The sequence below is a fragment of the Triticum aestivum genome, chromosome 5D, assembly GCF_018294505.1.
Source record: "Triticum aestivum cultivar Chinese Spring chromosome 5D, IWGSC CS RefSeq v2.1, whole genome shotgun sequence".
Taxonomy (NCBI): domain Eukaryota; kingdom Viridiplantae; phylum Streptophyta; class Magnoliopsida; order Poales; family Poaceae; genus Triticum; species Triticum aestivum.
Genome location: NC_057808.1, coordinates 494,665,739 through 494,679,818, shown reverse-complemented (window position 1 = coordinate 494,679,818; position 14,080 = coordinate 494,665,739). Strand labels below are relative to the sequence as shown.

The window sequence follows — 14,080 nt, the reverse complement described above, 5'->3', positions numbered from 1 at the left end:
TTCATGGTCGGTATTAACATGACATAACGAATATATTAGGCCTTAATATTTAATTGTATCATTATATAGTTGTTGATTATTAAAAATATCATTAGTAAAGTTTACATGTTGAAAAGATAAGTTGTATATAAAGAACTAATAAAGTTTAGTCTAAATATCCGACATCTATGCTTAGGGTTGGAAACGAATCGATAACTCAATCTCAGTTTGAATTATTGTTGAGTTCATCTCAGGCCACTTTCAAGTTACGTACACATAATTTAGAAAACCGTAAGCAACTACTTGTGCGACCAAACCTGTGCATTAATTAGATCTAGATGTATGATCACTAGACTATGGCCTATGCTAGATTGTATAGTTTCTTCGACTTAAAATGCGTTCATTCCTAGAAGTTCGATTACCGATAACGCTCTTATTGCATTTGAGTGTTTGCATTCGATAAAGGATACAAGGGCTAAGTTTGTGCATACAAACTATATACGGCTAAGGCGCATGACAAAGTTGATTGGTGATTTTTGAAGGATATATTTGCTGTTTCAAGTTTCCCGAATATATGTATTAAATGGAAGATGGGGTGTGTTACATGCGCAATATATTTTCTAATGTAGTCGACATCTTGAATTTTCTCCCTATGTCGTGGTATTAGACAAGGTCATCCTGTCTGGCCTTATCTGTTTTGGCTAGTGCATGATGCGTTCTCGCTTGTTTTACACGATGTCATTTCAAAAGGTATTCACCTGGAATTTACAATTTGTAGACAAGAACCTAGGGTTTCAAACTTCCTTTTTGCAAATGATTTCAATGTATTTCTAAAGCTTCTATTGATCGTGCTTTGGTTAGATAAAGAAATTGGCTTCGTACATGCGGGTACGGGGCAGAAGTTGAGCCCTTCCAACTGCTCTGTTATGTTTGGCAGAAAATGCAGTGTGTAGGACCAAGTGGGAGCCATGGTGATTCTTGAGGTGGTTGATGATAGTTTTGAGGACAAATATTTGTGACTCCCAGCTCCTATAGAGCACATGAAGTTTGGCAAATTTTAATGTATAAAATTTTAAAAATTATGAAGGGCCTATTAGATTGGACGGAGAAGTATCTTTCTAGTGCGGCCAAGGAGGATTTTGATGAAATACGTCTTCACGCCCTCCCAACTTACACAATGTGGATTTTTAAATTTGTGGTTGCTTTATGATCATTTCTGGACACTTCTTTCCCACGTTTCCAGGAAAGATATTACCCAAATGGTCATTTTTTGGACACTTCTTTTCCGCGTTCTAGATCACCATCGGCATTGTGCATGATTTGAAATTGTTGAAAAAGGGAGTTCTTTGGACAGTGTATGATGGGAAGAATGTCAATGTTTGGTGGGACAATTTGGTTCCTAGAATGTCCGAGCTAAAAATTTCTGCTAAGAGTAATAGATGAAGACTAAGTGGATGTGTGACCTCCTTGTCCCCAACACTAGGAGACGGGATGTGGATGTGGATGTGGTTATATATATATATATATATATTTTATCCACATGATGTTGAGATTTTGTTGGGCCTATGTGCTACCTAACATCGTGGGTGATGATTTTGTTGCGTGGCACTATGAGCACAATTGAGTTGTTTTTAGTTTGGACCTTGGAGTGCTTGTAAATTGGCACCACACGAGAATGTCACTTCTCCAGATTCTGTCCAATACAGTGATGTCGTGAATGGACCGAGGAACCTTTGAAACCTCATTTGAAAAACTAATGTACCTCCTAGGTCAGAGTTTTCGCTTCGCATGCAGCTATGAATAGTCTAGCAGTGTCATCATCCAGGCTAAGACATCACAATATTGAATGTAGTACATGCACCATTAGTGGATCATAAGAGCATGATGTCGTTCATACTTCGATTGTATGCCCAAAAGCACACACACTTCGTTTAGCGGTGGGTGATGTTTGGAATTTTCCTGGGAGGAGTTCATATGGCATGACAGTCCTGGTTGGCTGCTCCTTCTGTTGCGTAAGGTTAATGGAGATACAAGATCAAAATTGTTGCTCCTTTTTTGGAGAGGTTGCCATTTTAGGAATAATGCACTCTTTGGGATGAAAAACTTTGATTTCAGGTTCGGCTATTTTCTTAAACAAATTTGGACATCCTTCAGTGGAGCTCCAAAGAAAACTGCTTTATATGATCTTCATGAAGGTAAACAGGTTGTGGACCAAGTTAGCATTCAGTCGATGACTTGTCCCATACATTTTGGGAACGCCAAATGCAGGAATTGTCAAGATTAATGTCCACGCGAGCTTTGTGGCAAATGGAACTTTTGCTAGCATGCACGTTGTGGCCAGAGATCATGAGGGACGGGTGATTTTATCTTCATGAAAATTCCATCCAGTTTGTTCTATTGTGGAGGACGCGGAAACTTCTTCTTGTTTAGCAGGGTTATTATATGGGCAACACTCTGCGCCGGTGCGCCGGCCGAATCTTTGGGCCGGTCAGCCCAGATCCGTCCGATCTATGCGTGCGTGGCCGTTAGATCTCTCCCCCGTCCACCCCCGCACCCATCGTCAACCTCCCACGCCGAGAAAAGGAGAGCGCCGCCCCCGCCCTCTGCCGGCGCGTGCTCGCCCTCTGCCTCTGCGCGCTCGGCCTCTGCCATCGCGCGCTCGCCGGCCACCCCGGGCTCGCCGTCCCCATGGAGGAAGACGCCTTGCTGGTCGCAAACGCCTTCATTTGTCGTCGCAGCAAATTCCGCCGTCGGTTGTAGCAATTACCGAGGACGGTTGTAACAAAAATTATCGCAGGCCCTCGGTTGTAGTTCGTCGCACCATGGACGCCGACCGCACCATTGCCGGTTCCAGCATCATATGGAAAACGACGGCATGGTTCACAGCCAAAAAAAACCGGCAGTAGCATTTTTTGGAGAGGGTTCCAGCAAAAACCAAATCTGGTGGAAGCTTTTGGACGGTTCCTTCCAGCAAACCCAAAAAGGCGATGGTAGCAAATTTGGGCGCCGGTTCCAGCAAACTCCAGAACGGTTGCAGCAGCAAAAAGGCATCACCGCCGTCGACCAGCACCGCCGTGCATGTATGTAGCAAAAAATGTCACCGGTAGTAGCAAAAAAAGGCTACGGTTGTAGAAAAAAGCATCGCTGGGCCAGCAGGACGAACTCCTGTGGTAGCATTCCTGAACAAAATGCTACAACCAGCTGAACAAAATGCTACAACCAGTGTTTTTAAAGGCTGGAACCAGTGGTTTCATGAAAAAGATGCAAAAAAGAAACATATTTTTGAAGAAAAAGCTTGAAGAGAATGATTTTCAAAAAGATACAACCGGTTTAGCAAAAGATACAACCGGTTTAGCAAAAGCTACAACCGATGATCCAGAAAGCTACAACCAGTTAGCATAAAAAATTGGGCAGATCTTCCATCGCCATGGCTGCTGCGCGAGGGAGGGGGGAGGAGGGTCGCCGGAGTTGCAAAACAGGGCCATGCCCAGCGGTGAGCTCGTGTTTTTTTCGTGGCTTCGGAGGTGCTTGCAACAGCGGGCTCGGAGTTGTTTCCGCGACCTCAAACTCACAGCCGGTGGAGCGGGCAAGGCCATGGCTGCTGCGGGGAAGAGAGACAGAGAGGAGAAGCGAGATTGGGGAGGGAGAGAAACAGAGAAGGGAGAGGATAGATAAGTGCGTGGATGGATAAGAAGGGAAGGGGGCGGTGCGCGGGTCCCATGAGACACGTCCTGATGAGAGGAGTAGGGAGCGTTCAATCTATGTAGGTGCCGCGTGCGACCGGCCCAATGTTCGGCCGGCGCACGGGCCACAAACGTTTCCCTTATTATATGTTGCGGTCTCCATGCATACGCCAATCATTTTGAAGACTAATTGTAAGGCAGTCTATCCCAATATGATAGCCCTGACAGAAGACTCTAGAAAGAGAGACGCAAAATTCCAAATGAGTAAAATAACCGAAAAAATCATCTGTTCCTAAATATACAAGACGTTGTCTTTTGATTGCGTTGGCCACCGAAAGATCTTTGTGAGAGTCCCCCTCCAGATCTGGTGGTTGACTTTGGCGATGAGATGCAAACTATGGACGATGGCTTGACGCAGAGGGATGGTTGTGCAGCGGCACATGTCGCTGCTGGGTCGCGGAAAAGAGGTGGCGACAACACAAGTGATGTTGATGGTGGTGCTACTCGACCACCCGGTCTCGAGCTCCGGGATGAAAGACTATGTCTGACCCGAGTTGGTTATACCTAGCAATGATGATGTTTTTACGTGGTTACCTTGTTGAAGACATTGTTTGGATATGCTCGAACTGGTTCTTCAGGGTGAAAACCTAGATTCTGCCTTGGCTTTGGATCCGGCAACAATGACGCTTGAGTGTCGCCTCCTTCTTAAAAGCATCGTCGTTGAAAAATCTTGTCGTCAGTGTGTTGTCATGAGATGATTAATGCGGATATGATCATTGCCATAGTTTGCCCATTGTAGAGCCGTTCACTTTTTTCTTTGTCGCCTACGCATAGTTTTGGTCTTCTATGACTTTGCTACTTGTTGGTTTGTTTTTTGTGTTTGTGCGTTGATGTTGGTTGTGTGCATCCTAATTATGCACAAACCGAGTGTGTGTGCTTATTATGTTTGTATCCTTTGAGACTCCGTTTTGAGCCAATAGAATTCATCCTTTGTCAGAAAAATATATAAGACGTCTCACAGTCCAATTTAAACTGCCAAAATAATTTATATTTAGAAACAGAGGTAGCACAGAGTTAAAAACACTCCTCTGCCCACCACACCTTGGTTACACTTCACAACCCACCCACCAGAGAGGAAGAAGGCGAGCACCCACCATGACCAGATCCCTCAAAGCACGCACCATAGCAATATTTTCTTTATGAGACGAATAATAAGTAGTTCGCCACGAGCGGCGAGGGCAAAGCCGATGTGGCTCGTTGGACGGGGACATACTCTATACTCTCCGGACTGTAAAGACTCATCTCCATTCATGTGCTCCAAAGCACCCTCCTTCCGGTAAACGTTGACGTTGCTTGAGAAGACGAAAACCGCCGGACGCGAAACTCCTGCACTGGGTCTGTAATTGAGGTTACATAACGATAATTAGCTATAGATCCTATTGTTGACTCGGTACCGTACTGGTAGCATAATCCATTTTGATCAAATTAACTCAATCTGAGATACTCCAATGCAATTACCCTTGACGACTCCCCGCAAAAAAAAAATTTACCCTTGACGACTGTTAGTACATGCCAATGCCATTCCCATAACCATCCTTCCACCCCCATGCTCTATATAACGCTCGAGCACCTCCTTGGACCCGGGCATCTCCACACCGGACCAGGCGCACGCCATTGTTTGATCCATATCGCGCACAAGCACGAAGTGCAGCTGACGTTGAGCAAACATACATACCAATGGCAGGCAAGATCACGGTCGGCACCTTCACCCTCCTCGCGGCGCAGCTCCTCGTCCTCACGTCCACTCCAACGATGGCGATATCCATCCCGCCGGCTACCACGACAGGTACTACCGTCACCGTGCCGTCAGCACCCGCGACGGACGTCCCGGCGCTTCCGTTCCCTGGCGAGGGCGAGGTGGCCGAGGCTGCGGCTGAATGCTGGAAGGTGGTGCTGCAGGCGGAGAGCTGCGCGGTCGACATCGTCGAGTGGCTTGCATCCCCGGAGCTCGCCGGCCGCGTGAGCCTGGCGTGCTGCAGCGTGCTACAGAGGGTCGGCGACAGGTGCCTCCGCGACCTCTTCCCCGACTCTGCGGTCGGCAAGCTCTTCGCTCCCCTGGTCAGTCATTCGTGCGGGATCCCCATAGGGGCAACCCCCGGCCGACGCCAGTAATAGCCGGTCGTCGTCGTCCCTGCATGCGGCCTCTCAAGGCATCCGCACATTCCGAACTTCTGTTGAGAATAATTCAGACTTTGTTTGAGAAAACAGGAATGAACCAGGCTCAGAGATTCATCTTCTTTTCCTTATTCTTCTACTAGTAAGCGTGCACGTCTCTCAAATATAACACATGTCTTTTGAAATCTATTTATTTTTAAGTAAATGTGCCCGGATGTTGCAACAACATCCTCGCGTGTCCCTAATGACAAATATGTGTTCTATGCTTCTACTTATCCTCTTCGCTAGAGCTCACACATCTCATGAGTGGTATTCACCTGGTCGCCTCGTCATCAGGTATGGAGACACATGCTTGGGGTTGTCATGGTCGAACATGTGCTTCGCAAACTCCATCTCCTTGCTGGCTCTTTTTTTTTTTAACCGCAAACTGTAGAACAACAGTTCTATGGTCAAAATTTCATTAATATAGTATGGTAGAAGGGGGGAGGGAAAAACAGAGCAAAAATTAATCAAGATACAATTGGTTACAAACACCTCAGCCAATGCCAGTTCTAGGTATCATATGGAAAGAAAATCTAGCTTGAAAGACTTCTTTGGTTGGAGCAAGCGTCGAAGCTCCCTGAACCTACACATTTTGCAACCTTTGTGTTAGTCAAGGTAAAAAAAATAGCAAGGCATTGGTAATCATGAACGTACCATATATCAAGCTATTTGCTTCGTTGATGTCTGGGTTGAAGTATAGCCGAGACTGCTCAGTCATACGCAAGATAGCATCTGAAATTGAGTGTAAGAAAGACTTAAAAGTATTAGCAGACAACCTAAAACACAATAGCACGAAGCCAAAAGATATGCCAAAGGATACTAAGCATAATATTAACCCATTTAGTTGTCTAGATGACCAGATTAAATCGTAAGCATTATGTGGTTCTTATTTCAGTGAAAAGGAATTTGGTTGAATAATGATTGCCAATGCACGTCAGCATGTATGATTCAGAAACCACACAGAGCATAATTCAGGAGCGGATACATATGTTTTCAGAGCTTGCAGCTCATAATGAAATGCTAGAAAATTTTATCGCCCTACTAAAAACATGAGGAAATTATCAATGTCAAAGTTGATGCGTCTAATGTCAAAACTAACTACTATATCAAGTTACTGAGATGGTTTTCTGTATGAACATTAGTTAATGAAAAAATATATGAGAAAATACTTGTGTAATTAGAACAACAAGAATTTTAAATGTATGGACTTGGATTTCACAACTTAGGCCCTGTTCGGCAAATCGCCACGGAGCGGAGCCAGCGGAGCGGCCTTCCAGCCACTCCTCAAATTAGAACTAGATCCTGCTCCGCTCCGGCGTGGAGTTAGAGAGTGGAGAGAGTCCGAACAGCCCCTTAATGTGAACTAACACAGCATTAGAAAGAAGAAAAGCCTGGTACAGTTTGCTTTGCAATGAAATTTGATTGAATCATTCAGTTATCAAGAGCAATTGGATAACAAGAAGGGAAGAACAGGAAGGGAGAATCAGAAGGTTCACCTATCAAACGTGAGTAGTAGTAGTTGCCTAGTAGCAGGTCAGATAGGACGACAATAGGCAGCAGAGAGTCAGGCTGCCACAGGGCTTCCTCAAGCTGAAGAAACAGGGAGATATGGTTACTGCACCAGCATCCCTCTGTTGAAATCTCAACCACAGAAGTACCAAGCTATTCTTTGACTTCACTCCCAAAAACTGCATGTGCTTGAACGTCTATTGCACCTGGAGACAATCCTGCAATCATGAATTCAATGCTTATAAGTTGAAAGGGGCAATGGATGAGAAATGCTAAATGATAGACCTGATGCATAAAAGCAAATAAAACTGTGATCAAAGGACTACAGAGAGATCTGATGTTGGTAAAATGCTGAGTTGAACTGGAACAAATCCTCGGATAAATCAGAATCAGATTATCTATTGTGGTACATAAATCAAGCGGGAACACACAAACAATCAGGAAATGTAGGACCACTTGATGACTATAAACTTGACAGTAAAGATGTCTCATTTTCATGATAGGCTGCTCTATTTGTCAGTATTAACACCAAAGATTTTTGCCTTGCCAATCTATTCATATTCAACCCTTTCATTGCCGTGTACAAAATCTTCTACAGCAAAGTGTGTACATAGAAAATTATGGTGCTTAATTCTGCTTGGTTGATTCTCTTGGTGTATCCTCCTCAGCTAGAAGACCGGAACTACCATCTGCTTGGTGCAGAGTGATCCTATGTTGGTTGATTACGCAAAGTATTGCCACTAAAAATGGGTTGTCCATGTTTCATCTCCTAAGCATAATGTTGTTGCTCCGTTTCAGTATGGTACTATGGTTACAACTTACAAACAAGCATGCATGTGCAAATAATTTTGTTTTAACATCTTAACACCTGCAAGCCATTGTGTTCTGACAAATGATGTTTCAGACTAAATTGATTAACTAACAGTGTGTCTTGACAAATGATGTTTCAGACATGTCTAGATATAAAAGAATTTTAGAGGGTTGTACATAGACCAGACATTGACCGGACATTCGAACAGTACATGAATACTTATATTATATACAGTGACACTAAAGAATTCAGTATAAGTCGATGCAACTATATGGAAAGATTGAGCTAGAAACCTAATTACATGGATCAATCCGTCAGTTAAAAAATGTCATTACTCCATACGGAAACAAGCATCCACGATTGAAAGCTCCCAAAATCCAAATCCGATGGCCATTACTCTGTACAGAAAAGGATTTGTGCAGGCGGATCAGGATCGCGTCAGAGCATGAACGGAATGGGCCGGGACACGGCGATAGCAGTGATTTTGACCCACCCGGCAGTGGCGGAGGGGAGTTCCTGGACGTGGCGCCCGTGGGGCAGAAGCCGAGCGGCAGGCGGCGACGGCGACCGACGCTCCAGGAAAGGCCAAATGCAACGGCACGTGTGTGCCTGGAGGAAGCCGCAACTCCTCCTCTCGCGTCCCCCGCCGTGGTTTGCGTGCGTGGTGGCGACAGGTTGACCCGAGGTGGATCGAAAGGGAAGGGGCGGCGGCGTTTGCTGGGAGGTGGGGCGAACGCGCGGTGTGTCTTAGCCATGGCAGCGTGGGAGATCCGGTCGTCGCTGTCGTTGATCTAGTCAGGAGGAAGGCCGGCAGTCACGAGGGAAGGTCCAACGGAGACAGGGAGAGAGATTAGTGAGGAGAGGGAGAGAGAAGGGAGGAGGAAGGCGCTGGGCGTGGCTGACCGGCGAGGATGTCGTCGCCGCTTGTAGGAGAGTGGGCCGCGACCGGAGGCGGGGTCGACTCGGGATGGATGAGAGGGCAGCACACAGGAGGAGGGGAATGGAGGAGCGGCGGCAGTTGTTGCCGGTCCGTTCTTCTCGACCTGGGGCCTAGAGAAAGAAAGGTGGGGAGGATCCGAAAATCATGGAGTTACGGGCGAGGCCGCAGGGATTGGGTACGCAGAGCGCGACTATTGGCAGACGTCTGCTAGGCAGAACATTCAATCTCAGCCGTTCATTCAAGCGACATATCATTAACGTAATATGGTCAGTCGGATCTATTTAAGTTGATTTAATCGGAGGGCTTCGGTTATCCCGTGTACAGTTTTGTGTGTGACTTTAGATGGATTCATGTTTGCTCTTTTAATAGTAGTATAGAAGTATAGATATAGATATAGATATAGATAATAGTAGTATAGATATAGATAGAAGTATAGATATAGATTACGAAATAATTCCTTTTTATTTTGGAAATAAACTTGGTAAAATTTAATATTACAACTATCTTTTAAGGACCCTCTAACTGGCGAACGTTGGCTGCGAGGAGTTGGCATTTCGAATGATTCAGCTGGCAGTTTTAGTTGTGAGGAGGACGACAACCTCTTTAGAACAAGATGGCAGTTTTTTCACGAGAAGGTATTTTTCGTTTAAAATTGTCACCGTTTGATACTTTGATCACGCGAAGCAACTAAAACCAACAGAAAAAGGTTTTCGCTTGCCACCACCCTCCCAGCTGACGTTCGCCGGATAATATTATCGAAATTTAATAGTTAAAACTTGATAATTTTATAAAACTTATCAAAACAAGTTTAAATGTTGTGTTCTTTGAAAGCTCTCATCGCAAGGTATACGAATATGCAAACAAAATCACTGCAAGGAATATGAATATGCAAACGAAACATAAATTATACTTTTGGTTGTAAGGATAATAATATAAAATTTCAAAAGAAAGAGCATGAGAGGCGGGATGAGTGAAGCTGCCAAAAGTTGTCATGCATGGACCCCATGTGCAGGAATTAAGAATGAAACGTGTAAACGGGTTTATGAACCATGAAACAATCGTGTGGCTACTAAGGTGCATGCTTCTGCAATACAACTTACAAGCACCAAAGACAACAAACGCATTACAGAAAAACAATCAAAGAACTAGCTTTGGTTTTGATGGAGCTCTCCAAACGCAAGTGAAACAACATAGCGTAGAGTGTACACTCCAATTGGAGACATGAACCAACAACGATGGAACACACTCTTATCTACTCTGAAAGGTGGACCCCGTCCTTTTACCACTCCTCTCCAAATTCGGAGAGGACCCCTACCCCTCGCCCTAGTTCAAGGGCATCGTATTGCAGAAGATCGAACAACTCACCATGAGAGAATTTAGGCCATCCACGTTGTTGTGCTAAGAACACCATGTGAAGAACCATGTCGAGACTCACATATCCACTCACGAAGAGAATAAATTGTTGTAGAGTGAGGTCATTGAACAAACATACAGAGAAGGAACAAAAAAATGTTATTGATAGCATATCTGCCCTGTAGGAATCAACACATGTCCATGCCACCACCTATAGGAATCAACACGTTCCTGCTAGTGGGGAAATGTACCATATCCCCTCCCCATCAAGGACGAAGGTGTTGACGATCGGCGGACCAACGTTGGTCCGGCAAGATGAAACACCAAGGCGCCCCACCATCTCTGATGATTCCGCACACCCAACAACCACCCCACAATGCCATTACACACCCTAAACTCTCCCAAGGTGGCACCTTCAAGGAGGTGATGATGCGCAACACACTACAACCACCCAATATTGACCAGACAAGGGTTTTTGCCCGTGTATATGACCGAGAGGGAGAGAGAAAGAACCTCGACGATGCCTCCAAGATGGAGACAACAGTAGCAAGCGTCACCGCTATCGTGGCCATAGAACTAGTCAAGGATTTCTCCTGGTTATAGTTAATGCCTCGGGAAGCTCCACCTTCAACAGATCCGGCGACCAGTGGTCGACGAGGACTAGATCCAGTGGTTTGAAGGACATTAGGAGGGAGATGGAAGCGACCTTCAGATCTGCCATGAGCCCAGGGAGAACGAGAAACGTGATGTGACCGATGACTAACACCCACTATCACTCACTGCGTGCACGACCAAAGAGGCAGAGCCACACCAGCGTCGCTCACTGCAGAAGGCATAGTTGCACCACGCGAGGACGATGTCCTCGGGATCCATAGCCCTCTGCACCAAGGCGGAGTAGCTAGGTCTTGTCCTCCATTACTTTGGCCGTGACACAGACTTCATCGGAGACCTCCACGGATGGTGACGAGTAGAGGAGGGCGTGAAGGGAGTGGTGGCTTGGGTTTCATCGCCATCCCATGTGGCCCATTTGGTTTTTATCAGTGAAATAGGATGGTGATGTCGAGTGGCTTGGTTCTTGTTTAAATACTGAAGCACCTAAACACCATTTCACATGGGCAAACTTATCAAGTTGTATTTGAATGATTTCCATAGTGGTATTATACAAGTGTAATGATTACCCAACGGACGCCATCACATCTCCGTTGAAGAATAAGCAATTTGTGGAAGCTGCATATTCTTTTAAAAGTTAAGATATTCTTGTGATATCTATGTAAAAGAGTAATTTTCATAAGGGATAACCTTGCAATTGCAATTGGTAAGGATGTAATACACTTAACACATATGGTATTTGGCATGAGCTACTTCGTAACAAATAGATTCATTCCAAAATGCTGGCACAAGTGGAGCGGAGACCTAATGACTCACCATTTTGGAAAGTGTTTGATGAGGGTCAAATCTTCTTTTTTCAATAGAGGTTATTTGAATATTGCTAATGGAAAGCCTACTAGCTTATGTGAAGATATCTGACTAACGGACACTCAGTTGACTCTTCAATACCCGAGTTTGTATAATATTGTGCAGTGGAAGGCATTAGTAGTTGGGCCGAGCCCTCAAAACATTCAGTTTCATCGACATTGTGGCTGCATTTAGTGCGAAGGTTGATGTTGGTCAACCTAACACAAGTCTTGATGTATTTTGATGATTGTTAAATTCTAATGACGCTTGCACTCACAAGTCCATGTATGCGGATTTAATTACCACATGGCATGTTTTCGGCTCAGAACATATTTGGGAAACATCTAGGGTAATACCCACTAAAGATAATCTGCCTAAATGTAATTGGCATGGGTGCAAAAACTGTTATTTTAGTGATGAAGAGGAAACAATTCAACATCTTTCTCCCTCATGTCCTTTTGCCTTTTTTATTTATTTCATATAGCCTTTACTCTGCCACCACTAACTAGTATATTGAACTTATTGAGAAACTGGTTAGCCGACATTCACCCCAATATTAAGGGACACTTACTTGTGAGATTTTGTTCCTTACTTTGGGTAGTTTTGAATTACCAGAATGATATTATTTTAACAGGACAAACCTTCAAAATTTTGCAGGTTATTTTCAAGACTACCATGTCAGTCCGCATGTGGTCCTTACTTTAGGGCGTGGAAGCTCTAGAGCACATAGCCTTTGGGTGTTGTCATTTAGAGAGGGTGGCACATGATTTGTTCAATCAGTTTAGCTGGCAAGTCACTAATAGGTTACTTGTGTTGTCATTTATTTCTGTTAATGACCGGTTGTGCTCTTCTTATCCATCTTCAAGTTTTATTAAGTGAATATGCCCGTGTGCATTACAATGATACAGATGTTGAAGATCAACCTCCTTTCTGGAATAGAAATACGACGAGCCGATTAATTTTATTGTAAATTTGCTCATGCGGTTTGGTCTATCATTAGGGTGGCCTCTAATTTATATCCTTCTCGTAGTATGTCAAATATGTTTGATAATGTGCTGAGGTATATGTAAGAGACACTCTATCCATATTGTGCTAGGGGCCGCTCTTTGGTAATAGAAAAATAGGGTGCTATGACAAAATAGTGTGGCCCTTAAAATACACTACTAACACGCTATATTGTGCTATAGCGTGCTATTAGCGAGACATTGTATATCGATTTATTTAGCGAGACATTGCTCAAAACGCTATAGTGTGCCATTACTGACGCTATAGCGTGCTGTTTTTTTCTTCTCATTTTTAAGTAATGATGTAGCTAGTTTTGACATAAGTAACATTTTCTGTTCACTGCAAGTTGTACATGAATGTACCATAGGCTCTGTACATCATCTTAGCTTCAGCACTGGAGCACAAAGAACTTTTCTTAGTGGCATGTGGAGCGACTAAGGAGGTTACTGAAGCATGTGGAGGAGGACATTCACGGTGGAGCGAGGAAGCAACAATTTATGCAGATTGCATTGATTGGTGTCTGTGATAGGAACAGTTTGGTATTCACATTGTCTACAGGAAGCCAATGGCGTCGCACATGAGATAGCAAAACATAGTTATGAGAACAATTTATCATGTAACTGGGTAGATGATTTTCCTTCTTTTATTACCCATTCTCTTGTGAACGATGTAAGTGTATGAGAATGGCGTTTTGGCTCCCAGGAGCGCGCGCTCCGTGTGAATACTAAAAACAACAAATATAGTAAATGTTTTCAAAAAATTCTGAAATTATTTTGTAGATCTTTGTGTTAGTGTCGCAAGCATCCTTGAATATTTTCATGCAAAACGGAGCAACGTTATTTTTCCCAAAAAAACAAATTTAGGGTGACATTTTGGGGTAACATTTAGTGTTTATTTTATATTTTTGCACGGGAAAATTGTTTAATATTTTTTCCTGCAAATTTTGTGTATAGCATTTGGATGTGAAAAATAACACATATAATTTTTCTGAGATTTCAAAAGATATTTTCGCACGCTCCCGGGAGCACCGACAGATTTTTCCGTGTACTTCAGTCCCTAAAAAAAGAGGACGTTTTTACTTAAACCAAAAAAACAGAAATAAAAAGCCAGAAGAAAAAAAACCAAAAG

At 44.0% G+C, this 14,080-nt stretch overlaps 1 long non-coding RNA gene across 3 annotated transcripts; it reads right to left on the bottom strand.

Moving 5' to 3' along the window:
- Positions 1 to 6,014: 6,014 nt before the first annotated feature.
- Positions 6,015 to 9,261, bottom strand: LOC123125701 (uncharacterized). 3 transcript variants are annotated; one of them, XR_006461476.1, is made up of 6 exons: positions 8,693 to 9,250; positions 8,501 to 8,597; positions 7,376 to 7,606; positions 6,534 to 6,611; positions 6,372 to 6,462; positions 6,015 to 6,264 (listed from the first exon to the last, which is right to left on the bottom strand). It is a non-coding gene; the product is annotated as an uncharacterized lncRNA (long non-coding RNA). The 3 variants fall into 3 exon arrangements; XR_006461474.1 differs by lacking the exon at positions 8,501 to 8,597 and having other exon boundaries at positions 9,103 to 9,261; XR_006461475.1 differs by having other exon boundaries at positions 8,501 to 9,249.
- Positions 9,262 to 14,080: the final 4,819 nt, after the last annotated feature.